At 39.9% G+C, this 16,705-nt stretch overlaps 1 non-coding gene across 1 annotated transcript; it reads right to left on the bottom strand.

The window, feature by feature from the left end:
- Window positions 1-9,470: 9,470 nt before the first annotated feature.
- LOC111748364 (U6 spliceosomal RNA) lies at window positions 9,471-9,576 on the bottom strand. The gene has a single exon (XR_002784138.1). It is a non-coding gene; the product is annotated as a U6 spliceosomal RNA (small nuclear RNA).
- Between the last annotated feature and the right edge of the window lie 7,129 nt (window positions 9,577-16,705).

Here is a 16,705-nt window from a genome sequence, read left to right as displayed (position 1 = left end):
TTTCCTCAGGCAGAAGCAGCCAGCCACACAGCCTGATCACACCTCCGGAACCAGAGAATAACGGCACTCTCGGTGAAAGCTAAGTACTTGAGTATGTTTTACCATGCCCCCCTGCCCCCACTCCCAAGCCAGCCTCAGTGGCTAAACTTCCCTGGGCCTGAGATAGGCCCTGCTGAGTACCTGGAGCCATCCTTCTGGCCTTAGAGAAGGAAAAATTTTACAATTTGGGGAAAAGATAATTTGCCAGCTCCACTAACCTGGGGAGCTCAGGACAGAAGCGGCTCTTGTCCAGGCATAAATGGTCCGTGGACTTTGAGCACCTTTTCCCTCTGCATGGACCTGGGTGGGCCTATTTCAGGAGAATAGGCCCTTCTTAGCAGACTCCAACTATTTCAGCTGTACGGCGGAGAGGTGGGTATTTGATGTTTGACATTGCTTTGCCTATTAAACAGGGTCTTCACCTACCCACATTAGGGGCCTAAGGACTGGTGGCTCTACTCAGGTCACCCACCCACCTGCAACAGGGGTCCAAGGATAACTGGTACCTCCCAGTCCTTATGACCAAAAACATTGGGTGCCCATGGTACATCTGCAGAACTTATCCACCTCTACACACTAGGGAACAGAGACATACTTTCCTCAGAGACATGTGGGGGACAATTCTCAGCCCCCTGACTTGTTCAGAGTGTGACCCCCTGCTGCAACCAGATACCAGTACCTATACCAATCACCGCTGCCCCTCTAAGACTGTAGGACAGAGCCTGTACCACACACTTCATGATCAGCTACCTGGACACCTGAGTTGAATTCATCTAAGAAAAGTGAATAGACTCCTAGACTGATATACCTGATAACAGCTCTAGCCATCTGGGGACAGGACATCAGAGCTCCAAAGACAAAAATCATCAAGCTAGCTCACTCAAGCAACCCATTTGGGAATTTCAAAACAAAACAAAGCAAGAAGTATGACACAGTAAGCAAACATAAAATAAACGAATACAATAACTTATAGATGGCTCAGACCCAACAGTCAATATCAAGTCACATAAAGAAACAGACCATGATCACCTCAACAAGCTCTCAAAACAAAGAATCCAGGGATCTTCTAGATGATAGTGCCTTCCTGGAATTACCAGAGGCAGAATACAAAAGATTAATATACAGAACCCTTCAAGAAATCAAGAAGTAAATGAGGCAATATGCAGAAAAAGCCAAGGAACACAGATAAAGAAAATAAAGAAATTAAAAAGATTATTCAGGAACATAATGAAAAATTTAATAAGCTGCAAAAATCCATAGACAGACAACAATCAGAAATTCAGAAGATTAACAATAAAATTACAGAAGTAGACAGCTCAATAGAAGGTCAGAGAAGCAGATTTGAGCAAGTGGAAGGCAGAATTTCTGAACTTGAAGATAAAGCATTTGGCACTAACATATTTGAAGAAAAATCAGATAAAATAATTAAAAAAAAATGAAGAAACCTTAAGAATCATGTGGGACTCTATCTAGAAAAATAACCTACGAGTGATTGGAGTACCAGAACAGAGAGGGATAACAGAAAATACAAAGAGAATTGTTGAAGATTTGTTGGCAGAAAACTTCCCCGATAGATGAAAAGATATCTATCCAATATGCTCATCGAACTCCACATAAGGTAGATGTTAAAAGAAACTCACCAAGATATATTATGATCAAATTTGCAAAAACCAAAGATAAAGAGAGAATTTTAAGAGCAGCTAGGGATAAACGAAAAGTCACCTACAAAGGAGAGCCAATAAGAATAAACTCGGACTACTCGGCAGAAACCATGCAGGCAAGAAGGCAATGGGATGACTTATACAAAAATTGAAGGAAAAAAAATTGCCGACTAAGAATCATATATCCAGCAAAACTGTATCTCAAATATGAAGGTGAAATTAGGACATTTCCAGATAAACAGAAGTTTAGGGAATTCGTAAAAACCAAAGCAAAACTACAAGAAATACTAAAGGGAGTTTTTTGGTTAGAAAATCAATAATATCAGGTATCAACCCAAGACTAGAACACTGGGCAGAGCAACCAGAAGTCAACCCAGACAGGGAAATCACAAAAATAAATCCAGAGTAAAAAATGCTCAAAAGAGGGTAACAGCGATATTATTATATAAGACGACATTGAAACAAAGAAGGAGTAAGAAATGTAGTCATAGATCTTCCATATAGAGAGGAAGATAAGGTGATACAAAGAAATAAATGCTAGGTTTAAATTTAGAAAAATAGGGGTAAATAGTAAGGTAAACACAAAGGAGACAAACTATCCTACATATCAAAATAAAATACAAGAAAAAAATAGAGACTCAGCAGAAACAAAGTCAACAACAATGAATATGAGGAAAGGACAATATATAATCTACTCAGCACATAAAATTAAGTGGGAAAAAGAAACTGTCAACAAGACACAAAAAAAGACATCAAAATGATGGCCCTAAATTCATACCTATCCATAATTACGCTGAATATAAATGGACTAAATGCACCAGTAAAGAGACAGAGAGTGGCAGAATGGATTTAAAAACACGATCTGTCTATATGCTGCCTACAAGAGACACGCCTTAGACTTAGAGACACAAACTAAAACTCAAAGGATGGAAAAAATATATCAAGCAAACAACAATCAAAAAAGAACAGGAGTGGCAATATTAATTTCTGACAAAATACACTTTAAAGTTAAATCCATCATAAAGGATAAAGAAGGACACTATATAATGATTAAGGGACAATACACCAAGAAGATATAACCATATCAAATGTTTATGTACCCAATGACAGGGCTGCAAGATACATAAAACAAACTCTATTGGCACTGAAAAGTGAGATAGACAGCCCCATGATAATAGTAGGAGACTTCAACACACTACTTTCAGTGAAGGACAGGACATCCAGAAAGAAGCTCAGTAAAGACAGAGAAGATCTAAATGCTACAATAAACCAACTTGACCCCATAGACATATAAAGAACACTCCACCCAACAGCAACCAAGTATACTTTCTTTTCTAGTGCACATGGAACATTCTCTAGAATAGACCACATATTAGGTCATAAAGCAAGCCTTAGCAGAATCCAAAACATTGAAATATTACAAAACATCTTCTCTGACCATAAGGCCATGAAAGTGGAAATCAATAACAGGAAAAGCAGGGAAAAGAAATCAGACACTTGGAAACTGAACAATACCCTGCTCAAAAAAGACTGGATTATAGAAGACATTGAGGATGGAATAAAGAAAATCATAGAATCCAATGAGAATGAAAACACTTCGTATCAGAACCTTTGAGACACAACAAAAGCAGTGCTCAGAGGTCGATTTATATCAATAAATGCACACATCCAAAAAGAAGAAAGGGCCAAAATCAAAGAATTATCTCTACAACTTGAACAAATAGAAAGAGAGCAACAAAAGAAACCCTGGCACCAGAAGAAAACAAATAATAAGAATTAGAGCAGAACCAAATGAAATAGAAAACAGAAAAACAATTGAAAGAATTAACAAGACCAAAAGTTGGTTCTTTGAAAAAATCAACAAAATGGATAAAACATTGGCCAAACTGACAAAAGAAAAACAGGAAAGGAAGCAAATAACCCGAATAAGAAATGAGATGGGCGATATTACAACAGACCCAACTGAAATTAAAACAATTTGAAAACCTAGAAGAAATGGATGAATTCCTAGAAACACACTTCCTACCTAAACTAACACAAACAGAGGTAAAAAACAACTAAACAGACCCATAACAAAAGAAGAGATTGAAAAGGTAATCAAAAAACTCCCAACAAAAAAAGCCCTGGCCCAGAGGGCTTCACTGCAGAGTTCTACCACACTTTCAGAGGAGAGTTAATACCACTACTACTAAAGGTATTTCAGAGCATAGAAAAGGATGGAATACTCCCAAACGCATTGTATGAAACCAGCATATCCCTGATACCAAAACCAGGTAAAGACACCTCAAAAAAAGAAAATTACAGACCTACATCCCTCAGGAACACAGACACAAAAATCCTCCACAAAATTCTAGCCAATAGAATTCAACAATATATCAAAAAAATAATTCACCATGACCAACTGAGTTTCATACCAGGGATGCAGGGATGGTTCAACATTAGAAAAACAATGAATGTAATCCATCATATAAGTAAAACAAAAGACAAGAATCACATGGTTTTATCAATTGATGCAGAAAAGGCATTTGACAAAGTTCAACACCCATTCATGATAAAAACTCTCAGCAAAATAGGAATAGAAAGAAAATTCCTCAATGTAATAAAGGGCATTTATACAAAGCCAATAGCCAACATCATCCTAAATGGAGAGAGCCTGAAACCATTCCCCTTGAGATTGGGAACCAGACAAGGATGCCCTTTTTCACCACTCTTATTCAACATTGTGCTGGAAGTCCTAGCCAGAGCCATTAGGCTGGATAAAGAAATAAAGTGCGTCCAGATTGGCAAGGAAGAAGTCAAAGTATCTCTATTTGCATATGACATGATCTTACACACAGAAAACCCTAAGGAATCCTCCAGAAAACTACTGAAACTAATAGAAGAGTTCAGCAGATTATCGGGATACAAGATAAACATACAAAAATCACTTGGATTCCTCTACACCAACAAAAAGAACATCGAAGAGGAAATCACCAAATCAATACCATTTACAGTAGCCCCCAAGAAGATAAAATACTTAGGAATAAATCTCACCAGAGATGTAAAAGACTTAATCAAAGAAAACTACAAAACGCTTCTGCAAGAAACCAAAAGAGACCTACCTAAGTGGAAAAACATACCTTGCTCAGGATAGAAAGACTTAACATTATAAAATGTATATTCTACCAAAAACGATCTATAGATTTAATGCAATTCCCATCCAAATTCCAACATTTTTTAATGAGATGGAGAAAAAAATCACCAACTTCATATGGAAGGGCAGGAGGCCCTGGATAAGTAAAGTATTACTGAAAAAGAAGAACCAAGTAGTCCCTCCTGATAAAACGGCCAAAGTACATGAGATGAAGCCACACCATCCTTGTTTTTAAGGAGCATTCTGGATGTACTTCTTTCAAGCCAGGTGTGTAAAATTATAACATAGGAAACTCTATGGGGCAGTTCTACTTTGTCACATGGTACGCTTATGAGTCGAAAACAATTTGACGGCACCCAACGATATTCCAACATACCAAATATATTTAGAGGGGACACAACTCAATCTATAATGCTCCTCACAGGTGCCAGTTACTGTATTTCGTGGTTCTTAACTGCAGCCTCTTCAGGCTCAGTAAAGAGCCTCAACATTGGTATATTAATATCCCAGCCCCTCTCCCCTCAGGATAATTCTCAGGAGTGTGCTCTGTGTTGCACCTCAGATGTCCCCAGAGAGAATTAAGTTCAGGTTGCCCGCCGTGTACTGTGGTTGATAACACCCACTGTTGACTCTCCTTCCCTGTCTCGCTCGTCCCCTCCCCTGCTGATATTTTCTGGGGTCACCTACCTGATAAACTACTTTCCATGAATCCTTGTCTCAGCATCTGCATCTGGGGGACCCTAACAAAAACATTATTGGTGTTGTTGTTGGTATTAATTGCTGTCAAGTAAGCTCTGACTAGTGGCAACATTATGTATAAAAGAACAAAACGTTGCCTAGTCCCACGCCATCTTCATGATTGTTGGTTTTCTGAGTCCACTGTTGTGGTGGTTGTGTCAGTTCATTTAACTGAGCGTTTCTCTTGTTTACACTGACCCTCTACTTTATCAATTATGATGTCCTTTTCCAGCAATTGGTCTTTCCTGAGCATATGTTCCAAGTAAGTGAGCTGAAGTCTGACCTTCCTCACTTCTTTAGAGCATTCTTGTTGTATTTCTTCTATCACTGATTTGTCTGATCCTCTGGTAGTCTACGTTATATTCAATATTCTTCACCAACACCACCATTCAAAGGCATTAATTCTTGTTTCTTCCTTTTTTGTTGTTTAGCTTTCACTTGGATACAAGGCAATTGAAAAGACCATGGCTTGGGTCAGGGGCACCTTGGTCAATAAAATGACATCTTTGGTAGACCTCCATATTTATGTGATTGCATGTGTGTGTATTATGTTGGGGGTTTGGGAATGGGGAGGTAACGTTGTTGTAGAGGGATCAGATATACTGGAGAGCTTAAGAAAGATGACGTGGTTAAAGTACTAGACTCTGGAGCATGTCTCAGGTCTGAGTAATCTTGGACAAGCCTGTTTCCTCTTTTATTAAATGCACAGGGGAAAATCCCTACCTCACCAGGCTGAACTGATGATTAAATTAAAAGTCATTGGCAATGTGCCTGGGAGAGTGCCTCATATGTGATGGTTACTTTTTTTTAACTGAAAAAAAAATTTTTTTTTTGTGAAAATATACACAGCAAAACATACACACATTGAAGAATATCTACATGTAAAATTCAGCAAAATTGATTACATTCTTCATGTTGTGCCACCATTCTCCAAATTATTCCTCCACCACTAATATAAATTCAATACTCCTGAAGATTCTTATCTAACTTTTCAAGTTGCTGTTGTTGGTTTGATCCCATATAGCTAATTCTTTAAAAGAGCACAATGCTCAAGGTAAACACACTTTACTAATTAAGACAAACTATTGTTTCATTTAAAGAAGATTTCAAGTAGTTTTGCTCTAAAGGATAAAGATTATCTCAGTGTAATAGTTTAGGCAGTTTGTCCAGCCTCAATGGTTCCAGAATGTCTGGCTTTCATGAGAAATATGTGATGGTGACTTCTGTTGGGCAGACTGGGAAGAGGCACTTTGAGTTCGGGATTTGCTTTATTGGGAATCTTAGAGGGATAGAGAGAGACACTGATAGAGATAGAGAGACAGAGAAAGAAAGAGGAATGGAGGGAAAAGAAGAAGAAGGAAATGGAAAGTAAGAGAAGAGGGAAGAAAAGAAGAAAAGAGGGAGGAGAGAGAAGAGAAGAGAGAGAGGGAAGGGAGAGAAGAAAGAGAGGAAAGAGTAGAGAAGATAAGGGAAAAAAGAGAAGAGAAGAGTGTGAGAGGGAAGAGTAAAGAAGAGACAGATAGAGGAACAGAGGTGCAAACCCATTTATTGGGTGCAATGAAAGAAGGTGGTAAGAGATCAGAGCTCGATGTCTGTTGGGAAAGAAAGAAGAGTGAGGAAGAGTCACACACAGTGACAACCCAACCAGAGCAACTTCTCTTCACCACAGAGAAAGGGAATAAGTATCCACACTATCCTTCTTATTGGTCCCAGCAACTCGGCAGAAAGGGCAATGATGCCCTGGCAGCATTGAGCAACCCTAGTTCTGCCCTCCCTTCCCATACCTTCTGATATTAAAAACCCATGGGAAGAAAAAAAATCTCCCCTTCAAACCTCACAACCACAGCACAATGTGGGGCTTCAGTCTGTTTCTTTTCTGGGGCATCCTGGCCTGGAAATGGGGTGCAGGGAAAAGTGAGGGCCATGAGCTGTCCAGCCAAGAGATCATGATTTTAGGCTGGACTCTACAACACCTTCATTAGAGGACCTTTGACAAAAATCATTCAGCTCAAGGGATTTCATCTGTTGGGGCAGATTTTCTTCATAGTCATTCATTTGACAAGTATGTCCTGAGCATCTAGTATGTGGCTAGTGGTACAAATGGTTTGTGCTTGACTGCTTACCTAAAGGTTAGCAGGTGGAACCCACCCAGCACTGCCACAGAAAGAAATCCTGGTGATCTGCTTTCGTAAAGATCATAGCCAAGAAAACCTATATTGTTCAGTTCTAGTTTGTAACACATGGGGTTGCCATGAGTCAGAATCAACTCGAAGGCAACGGGTTTGGTTTACTGTGTGCTTGGCACTATTACACAGCAGTGAACAAACAGACAAGGCCCATACTCTTGTGGGGATGATAATCTGGGGCGGGGGAGGAAAGGAGAAAAGAGGCTGCTAATGGTTATAGCAACCACTCAGCACTGTTTTAAGTTCTTTAAATATATGAGCATATTCAATCCTCAGAACTTTTCTATGATATTGGGTTTTTATTGGCCCCATTTTATAGAAAAGAAAACTGAGGCATAAAGAGAATAAATAACTTGCCCTGAGCCATTTAGTTAGTCAAGGAGCTGAGCCAGGATTTAAAGCCAGGCAGTCTGGTTCCAGAGTCTGTATACTTTATCACCAAGCTCTGGAGGAACACTCACTAGCAACTTGCAATATGGAGATGACACAACCTCGCTTGGTGAAAATGAAGAGGATTTGAAATACTGATGAAGAACAAAGACTACAGCCTTCAGTATGGATTGCACCTCAACATAAAGACAAAAAAAATTCTTACAACTGGAAGACCATGAGCAACATCACGATAAACATCACGTTGTTCTTGGTGTTAATTGCTGACGAGTAAGCTCTGACTCACGGCAACGTTATATGTAAGAGAACAAAACTTTGCCTGGTCCTGCACTGTCTTCGTAAGCATTGGTATTTCTGAGTCCCTTGTGGCTATTGTGTCGGTCCTTCTCATCGAAGGCTTCCCTCATTTTCACTGAGTCTGCTTTACCAACCCTGATGTCCTTTTCTAGCCATTGATCTTTCCTGATCATGTGTTCCAAGTAAGCTAGCTGAAGTCTGACCATCCTCACTTCTTAGGAGCATTCCAGTTGTATTTCTTCTAAGACTGATTTGTTTCACCTTCTGGCAGTCCATGGTATATTCAATATACTTCACCAACAAACAGCACAGTTTGAACCTATCAATTCTTTTTCTGTCTTCCTCTTTAATTGTCCAGCTTCCACACGGACAGGAGGTGATTGAAAAGACCATTGCTTGCAGCAGGCTCACCTTATCCATCAAAATGACATCTTTGCTAGACCTCCATATTTATATGACTGCATGTATGTGTGTGTGTTAGGTTACAGGCTTGTGAATGGGGCGGTACTGTTGCCGTAGAGTGGTCAGATATACAGGAGAGCTTAAGGAAGATGAGATGGTTAAAGCAATAGACTCTGGAGCCAGAATGTCCTGGGTTCATATCACAAGATGAGTGAGCTTGGAGAAGCCATAGTTTCCTCTTTTGTTAAATGAGTAGGGAAAATCCTTACCTTACCAGGTTGAGGTGATGATTAAATTAAAATTTGTTGGCAATGTACCTGGAAGAGTGCCTAATACATGACGGATTCTTTGTTTTTTTAGGGAATTTTTCCTTTTATTTATTTTAATTTTTTTATTGTGCTTTAGGTGGAAGTTCACACCTCAAGTTAATTTCTCACACAAAAATTTACACACATATTGTTATGTGACACTAGCTGCAATCCCTACAATGTAACAGCACACCCTTCCTTTCCACACTGGGTTTCCTGTGTCCATCCAACCAGCTCCTGTCCCTTCCTGCCTTCTCATCCTGCCTCCAGACAGGAGCTGCCCATTTGGTCTCATGTATCTGCTTGAACTAAGAAGAAAAATATGGAACATTTGACTAATTTGCATGTTATCCTTGTGCAGGGGCTAAGCTACTCTCCTCTGTATCGTTCCAATTTAGTATAAGTGCTGCCGAAGCGAGCACTTTTTTTTTTAATTAAAAAAAATTTTTGGTGAAAATATACACAATAAAACATATGCCAATTTAACAATTTCTGCATGTAAAATTCAGTAACATTGATTAAACTAAAAAAAAAACACCAAACTCAGTACCGTCAAGTCGATTCTGACTCATAGCGACCCTATAGGATAGAATAAAACTGCCCCATAGAGTTTCCAAGGAGCGCCTGGTGGATTCGAACTGCCAACCCTTTGGTTACCAGCCATAGCACTTAACCACTACGCCATCAGGGTTTCCTAACATTGATTACATCCTTCAAATTGTGCAAACATTCTCATTATCCTTTTCCAAATTATTCCTCCACCTTCAACATATATTCACTGTCCCCTAAGCTTTTCATATAACCTTTCAACTTGTCAGTTTGATCCCATATAGATGGTTCTTTAAAAGAGCAAAATGCCCAAGGAGAAGATTCTTTGCAAATTAAAATAATCTATTGTTTCATTTTTAAAGACTTCAGGGAATAGTTTTGGTTTAATGTTTAAAGATTACTTCAGGGCAATAGTTTCAGGGGCTCATCCAGCCTCAATAGTTCCAGAAACTCCGGATTTCATGAGAAATATGTGATGGCAACTTTTGTGGGGCAGACTGGGAAGAGGCCAATGTGTTTGGGGCTTGCTTTGTTGGTAATCTTAGAGAGAGAAAGGAAGTGAGAGAGACAGACAGAGGCAAGGCATGGAGGGAAGAGGAAACAGAATGGAAGGGAAGGAAAGGGGAGAGAAGAGAAGAGTGAGAAAGAGAGGGAGGAAGGGCTGTGCAAGCCCATTTATTGGGAGCAATGAGAGAAGGTGATAAGAGACAGGAGCCCAATGTTGGTTGGGCGAAAAAGAAGAGCAAGGGAGAGACTCACACGGTGACATGTCAAGCCGAGCAACTTCTCTTCACCAAGGAGAAAGGGAACAAGTAGAGGTTTTCCACACTGTCCTTATTAGTGCAAGGGACTCAGCAGAAAGGGCTCTGATTCTCTGGCATCATTGAGCTACCGTGGCTCCGCCCTTCCTTCCCTATGCCATCTGGTATTAAAAGCCGGTGGGAAGAAAAAAATAAGTTTCCTCTTTTAACCACAAAACCACAGCATGATGTGGGGTTTTAGTCTGCTTCTCTTCTGAGGCATCCTGGGCTGGAAATGAGGTGCAGAGAGAAGTGAGAGCCATGGACTGTCCTTCCAAAAGACCATGACTTTAGGCTGGACACTGCAAACACCTTCATTGGGGACCTTTGACGACAAAATCACTCAGCTCAGGGGACTTCATCTGTCAGGGCACTTTCTTCACAGTTATTCATTTGACAAGTATGTTCTGAACATCTACTGCATGTCCGGTGGTGCAAACATTTTGCATTTGACTACTAATTTTGGAAACCCTGGTGGCATAGTGGTTAAGGGCTACAGTGACTAACCAAAAGGTCGGCAGTTCGAATCCACCAGGCACTCCTTGGAAATCATATGGGGCAGTTCTACTCTGCCCTATAGGGTCAATATGAGTCAGAATTGACTCAACGGCAATGAGTTTTTTGTTTACTAACTTAAAGATTGGCAGTTCAAATCCACTCAACAGTGCTGTGGTAAAAAGCCCTGGTGATCTGCTTCCAGAAAGATTACAGCCAAGAACACCTGTATAGATCAGTCCTATACTGTAACTCATGTAATGTCCATGAGTCGAAATCACCTCGAAGACAACGGGTTTGTTTTACTATGTTCTTGGCACTGTTATACAGCAGCGAACAAGCAGATAACAAGCAGATAACATAATCATGTGGATCTGATAGTCTTAGAGGAAGGAAGAGTGCCAGAACAAAGCCCCTAATAGTTATAACCATTCAACTAGCACTGTTCTAAATTCTTTAAATATGTGAACATATTCAATCTTCCAAAATTTCCTATAATATTGGGTCATTATTTGCCTCACTTTATAGAAAAGTGAGGCACAAAGAGATTTAATAATTTGCCCAAAGCCATTTAGCCAGTCAAGGGGTGGAGCCAGGATTTAAAGCCAGGCAGTCTGGCTCCAGAGTCTGTACACTTTATCACTAAGCTATGTTGTCGTTAGTTGTCATTGAGTTGATTCCAACTCATGCTGACACCATAAGTACAGAGTAGGACCACACTTCACAGGGTTTTCAAGGATGTGAATGTTTGGAAGCAAATTGCTAAGGCTTTCTTCTGCTGCACCACTGGGTGGGTTTGAACCATTGACCTTTCAGCTAGTAGTCAAGTGTGTAAATATTGTGTCATGCAGGGATCCCTCACTAAGCTATATTGCCTCCCAATCAAGAAAAGAATTTTAGGTAGTGATAATGGCTATGAAAGACGTTACAATAAAACACGAAAGCCAGAACCTGTGTAAAGCAGAAACCTGTCAGCAAAGGAAAACCCAAATATTTTCCGCTAAAATGAGTGATAGAAATGTGGTAAGACCGCATCCTGTCAAAGGTGGAAAACTTGAAAGATCCAGAAAAACAGGCAATCCTGTCGAATTCCAGCTCTTACAGGTTTCACTATATATAGAGTGTGGCTGGGGGCTACATAGTAGGAGGAAGTCGTGGAAGACTTTGTTGAAGGTTGATACTTGTGCTGAGACCTGAATGACGAGATGAAGCCCTCATGTCTGTTCTCTTATTTCTATTTCTTCATGTATCAGTTTGTTTTGGCCTTGCTTATCTTACATGTTGCTGGTTTTCTTTTTATGTTTTACAAATTTGGTCCTCTGTTCAAATTTAAGAATGGGGAACATACACTAAGTAGCAGGATCACTCTTGTGTTACAGGGAAGAAGACTGAGCTACAAAGAGATTAACTTTCTGAAGACCTCAGAGTCATTAAGTGGTGAAGCCAGATTTTAAAGCCAAGCATGTTGACTCTAGAGTCTGTATGCTTAAACACTATGCTCCTTTGCCTCTAAAATAATTAATGAGCAGGAGAGTTCCAGTTGTTGTTGTGGTTAGGTGCCATAGAGTCAGTTCTGACTCATAGCGACCGACCCTATGTACCACAGAACATAATATTGCCCTGTCCTTTGCCATGCTCACAATCATTGTTATGCTTAAGCCCATTGTTGCAACCACTGTGTCAATCCATCTTATTGAGGGTCTTCCTCTTTTTTGTTGACCCTGTACTCTAAGAAGCATGATGTCTTTCTCCAGAGACTGATCCCTCCTGACAACATGTCAAAAGTAAGACACATACTCATCATCCTTGCTTCTATGGAGCATTCTGGCGGTACTTCTTCCAAGACAGACTTGTTTGCTCTTCTGGCAGTCCATGGTATATTCAATATTCTTCACCAACACCACAATTCAAAGGCATCAATTCTTCTTTGGTCTTCCTTATTCATTGCCCAGCTTTCACATGCATAAGATGCAATTGAAAATACCACAGCTTGGGTCAGGTGATCCTTAGTCTTCAAGGTGACATCTTTGCTTTTCAACACTGTAAAGCGGTCTTTCCCAGAAGATTTGCCCAACGCAATGTGTCTCTTAATTTCTTGACTGCTGCTTCCATGAGTGTTGATAGTGGATCCAAGTAAAATGAAATCCTTAACAAGTTCAGTCTTTTCTCCATTTATCATGTTGCATATTGGTCTGTTTGTGAGAATTTTTGTTTTCTTTATGTTGAGGTACAATCCATACCGAAGACTGTGATCTTTGATCATCAGTAAGTGCTTCAAGTCCTCTTCATTTTCAGCAAGTAAGGTTGTGTCATCTGCATAACGCAGGTTGTTTATGAGTCTTCCTCCAATCCTGATGCCCCTTTCTTCTTCATACAGTCTGGCCTCTCAGATTATCTGCTCAGCTTACAGATTGAACAGGTATGATGAAAGGATAAACCCTGACATGCTCCTTTCCTGCCTTTAAACCACACAGTATTCCATTGTTCTGCTTGAACAACTGCCTTTTGATCTATGTACAGATTCTTCATGAGCACAATTAAGTGTTCTGGAATTCCCATTCTTCAAAATGTTATCCATAATTTCTTATGATCCACACAGTCAAACGCCTTTGCATAGTCGATGAAACACAGGTAAATATCCTTCTGGTATTACCTGCTTTCAGCCAGGGTCCATCTGATATCAGCAGTGATATCCCTCCTTCCATGTCATCTTCTGAATCCAGCCTGAATTTCTGACAGTTCCCTGTCAATATATCGCTGCAGCTGCTTTTGAATAACCTTCAGCAAAATTTTACTTGTGTGTGATATTAATGATATTGTTTGATAACTTCTGCATTTGATTGGATCACCTTTCTTGGGAATAGGCATAAATATGGATTTCTTCCAGTCAGGTGACCAAGTAGCTGTCTTCCAAATCTCCTGGCATAGATGAGTGAGCACTTCCAGCGCTACATCCATTTGTTGAAACACTTCAATTAGTATCCGTAAATTCCCAGAGCCTTGTTTTTTGACAATGCCTTCAGTGCAGCTTGGACTTCTTCCTTCAGTACCATTGGTTCCTGATCATACGCTACCTCTTGAAATGTTTCAATGTTGACCAATTCTTTTTGGTATAATGACTCTGTGTGTTCTTTTCATCTTCGTTTGAGGCTTCCTGAGTTGTTTAATGATTTCCCCATGGAATACTTCAGTATTACAACTCAAGGCTTGAGTTTTTTTCTCCAATTCTTTCAGCTTGAGAAATGCTGAGCATGCTCTTCCCTTTTGGTTTTCTATCTCCAGCTCTTCACACATGTCATTATAATACTTTATTTTGTCTTCTCGAGCCACCCTTTGAAATCTTCTGTTCAGCTCTTTTACTTCATCATTTCCTCCTGTTGCTTTAGCTACAGGACGCTCAAGAGCAAGTTTCAGAGTCTCTTCTGACTTCCATTTTGGTCTTTTCTTTCTTTCTTTCCTGTCTTTTCAATGAACTTTTGCTTTCTTCAAGGATGATGTCCTCCATGTCTTTTTACAACTTGTCTGGTCTTCAGTCATTAGTGTTCAACATGCCAATCTATTCTTTTTTTTTTTTTTCCATCTTTTTATTCCTATAGATTGTTTTTTTTTTAAATAGTTTTTATTGTGCTTTAAGTGAAAGTTTACAAATCAAGTCAGTCTCTCATACAAAAACGCATATACTCTTTGCTACACATTCCCAATTACTCTCCCCCTAATGAGACAGCCCGCTCTCTCCCTCCACTCTCTCTTTTTGTTTCCTTTTCACCAGCTTCTAACCCCCTCCACCATCTCATCTCTCCTCCAGGCAGGAGATGCCAACATAGTCCCAAGTGTCCACCTGATCCAAGAAGCTCACTCCTCACCAGCATCCCTCTCCAACCCATTGTCCAGTCCAATCCATGCCTGAAGAGTTGGCTTCAGGAATGATTCCTGTCCTGGAGCAACAGAAGGTCTGGGGGCCATGACCACCGGGGTCCGTCCAGTCTCAGTCAGACCATTAAGTCTTGTCTTATGAGAATTTGGGGTCTGCATCCCACTGCTCTCCTGCTCCCTCAGGGGTTCTTTGTTGTGTTCCCTGTCAGGGCAGTCATTGGTTGTAGCCGGCACCATCTAGCTCTTCTGGTCTCAGGATGATGTAGTCCCTGGTTCATGTGGCTCTTTCTCTTGGGCTCGTAATCACCTTGTGTCCTTGGTGTTCTTCATTCTCCTTTGATCCAGGTGGGTTGAGACCAATTGATGCATCTTAGATGGCTGCTTGCTAGCATTTAAGACCCCAGACGCCGCACTTCAAAGTGGGATGCAGAATGTTTTCTTAATAGATTTTATTATGCCAATTCACTTAGATGTCCCCTGAAATCATGGTCCTCAGACTCCTGCCCCTGCTACGCTGGCCTTCAAAACATTCAGTTTATTCAGGAAACTTCTTTGCTTTTGGTTTAGTCCAGTTATGCTGACCTCCCCTGTATTGTGTGCTGTCATTCGCTTCACCTAAAATAGTTCTTATCTACTATCTAATTAGTGAATACACCTTTCCCACCCTCCCTCCCTCCCCTCTCTCGTAACCACAAAAGAATGTTTTCTTCTCAGTTTAAACTATTTCTGAAGTTCTTATAATAGTGGTCTTATACAATACTTGTCCTTTTGCAACTGACTAATTTCACTCAGCATAATGCCTTCCAGGTTCCTTCATGTTATGAAATGTTTCACAGATTCCTCACTGTTCTTTATTGATGTGTAGTATTCCATTGTGTGAATATACCATAATTTATTTATCCATTCATCCATTGATGGGCACCTTGGTTGCTGCAATAAGCATGGGTGTGCATATATCTGTTCGTGTAAATCTTATTTCTCTGGGATATATTCCAAGGATTGCTGATAGTTCTATTTCTAGCTTTTTGAGGAAGTGCCAAATAGATTTCCAAAGTGATTGTACCATTTGACATTCCCACCAGCAGTGTAGAAGTGTTCCAATCTCTCCATAGCCTCTCCAATATTTATTATTTTGTGTTTTTTGGATTAAGGTAGATGAAATCTCATTGTAGTTTTGATCTGCATTTCTCTAATGGCTAATGATCATGAACATTTCCTTATATATCTGTTAGCTACCTGAATGTCTTCTTTAGTGAAGTGTCTGTTCATATCTTTTGCCCATTTTTTAATGGGGTTATTTGTCTTTTTGCAGCTGAGTTTTTGCAGTATCATGTAGATTTTAGAGATCAGGTGCTGATCAGAAATGTCATAGCTAGAAACTTTTTCCCAGTCTGTAGGTAATCTTTTTACTCTTTTGGTGAAGTGTTTGGATGAGCATAAGTGTTTGATTTTTAGGAGCTCCCAGTTATCTAGTTTTTCTTCTGTGTTCTTTATAATGTTTTCTATACTGTTTTGCCATGTATTAGGGCTCCTAACATTGTCCCTATTTTTTCTTCCATGATCTTTATCATTTTAGATTTGATATTTAGGTCTTTGATCCTTTTGGGTTAGTTTTTGTGCATGGAGTGAGGTATGGGTCTTGTTTCATTTTTTTACAGATGGAATATCCAGTTATGCCAGCACCATTTGTTAAAAAGACTGTCTTTTCCCATTTAACTGTTTTGGGGCCTTTGTCAAATATCAACTGCTCATATGTGGATGGATTTATGTCTGGATTCTCAATTCTGTTCCATTGGTCCATGTGTCTGTTGTACCAGTACCAGGCTGTTTTGAC

This window comes from Loxodonta africana, chromosome 3 (assembly GCF_030014295.1).
Source record: "Loxodonta africana isolate mLoxAfr1 chromosome 3, mLoxAfr1.hap2, whole genome shotgun sequence".
Lineage (NCBI taxonomy): Eukaryota > Metazoa > Chordata > Mammalia > Proboscidea > Elephantidae > Loxodonta > Loxodonta africana.
Note: the sequence above shows the minus strand (reverse complement) of the source record. Positions and strands in the feature narration are given on the sequence as shown.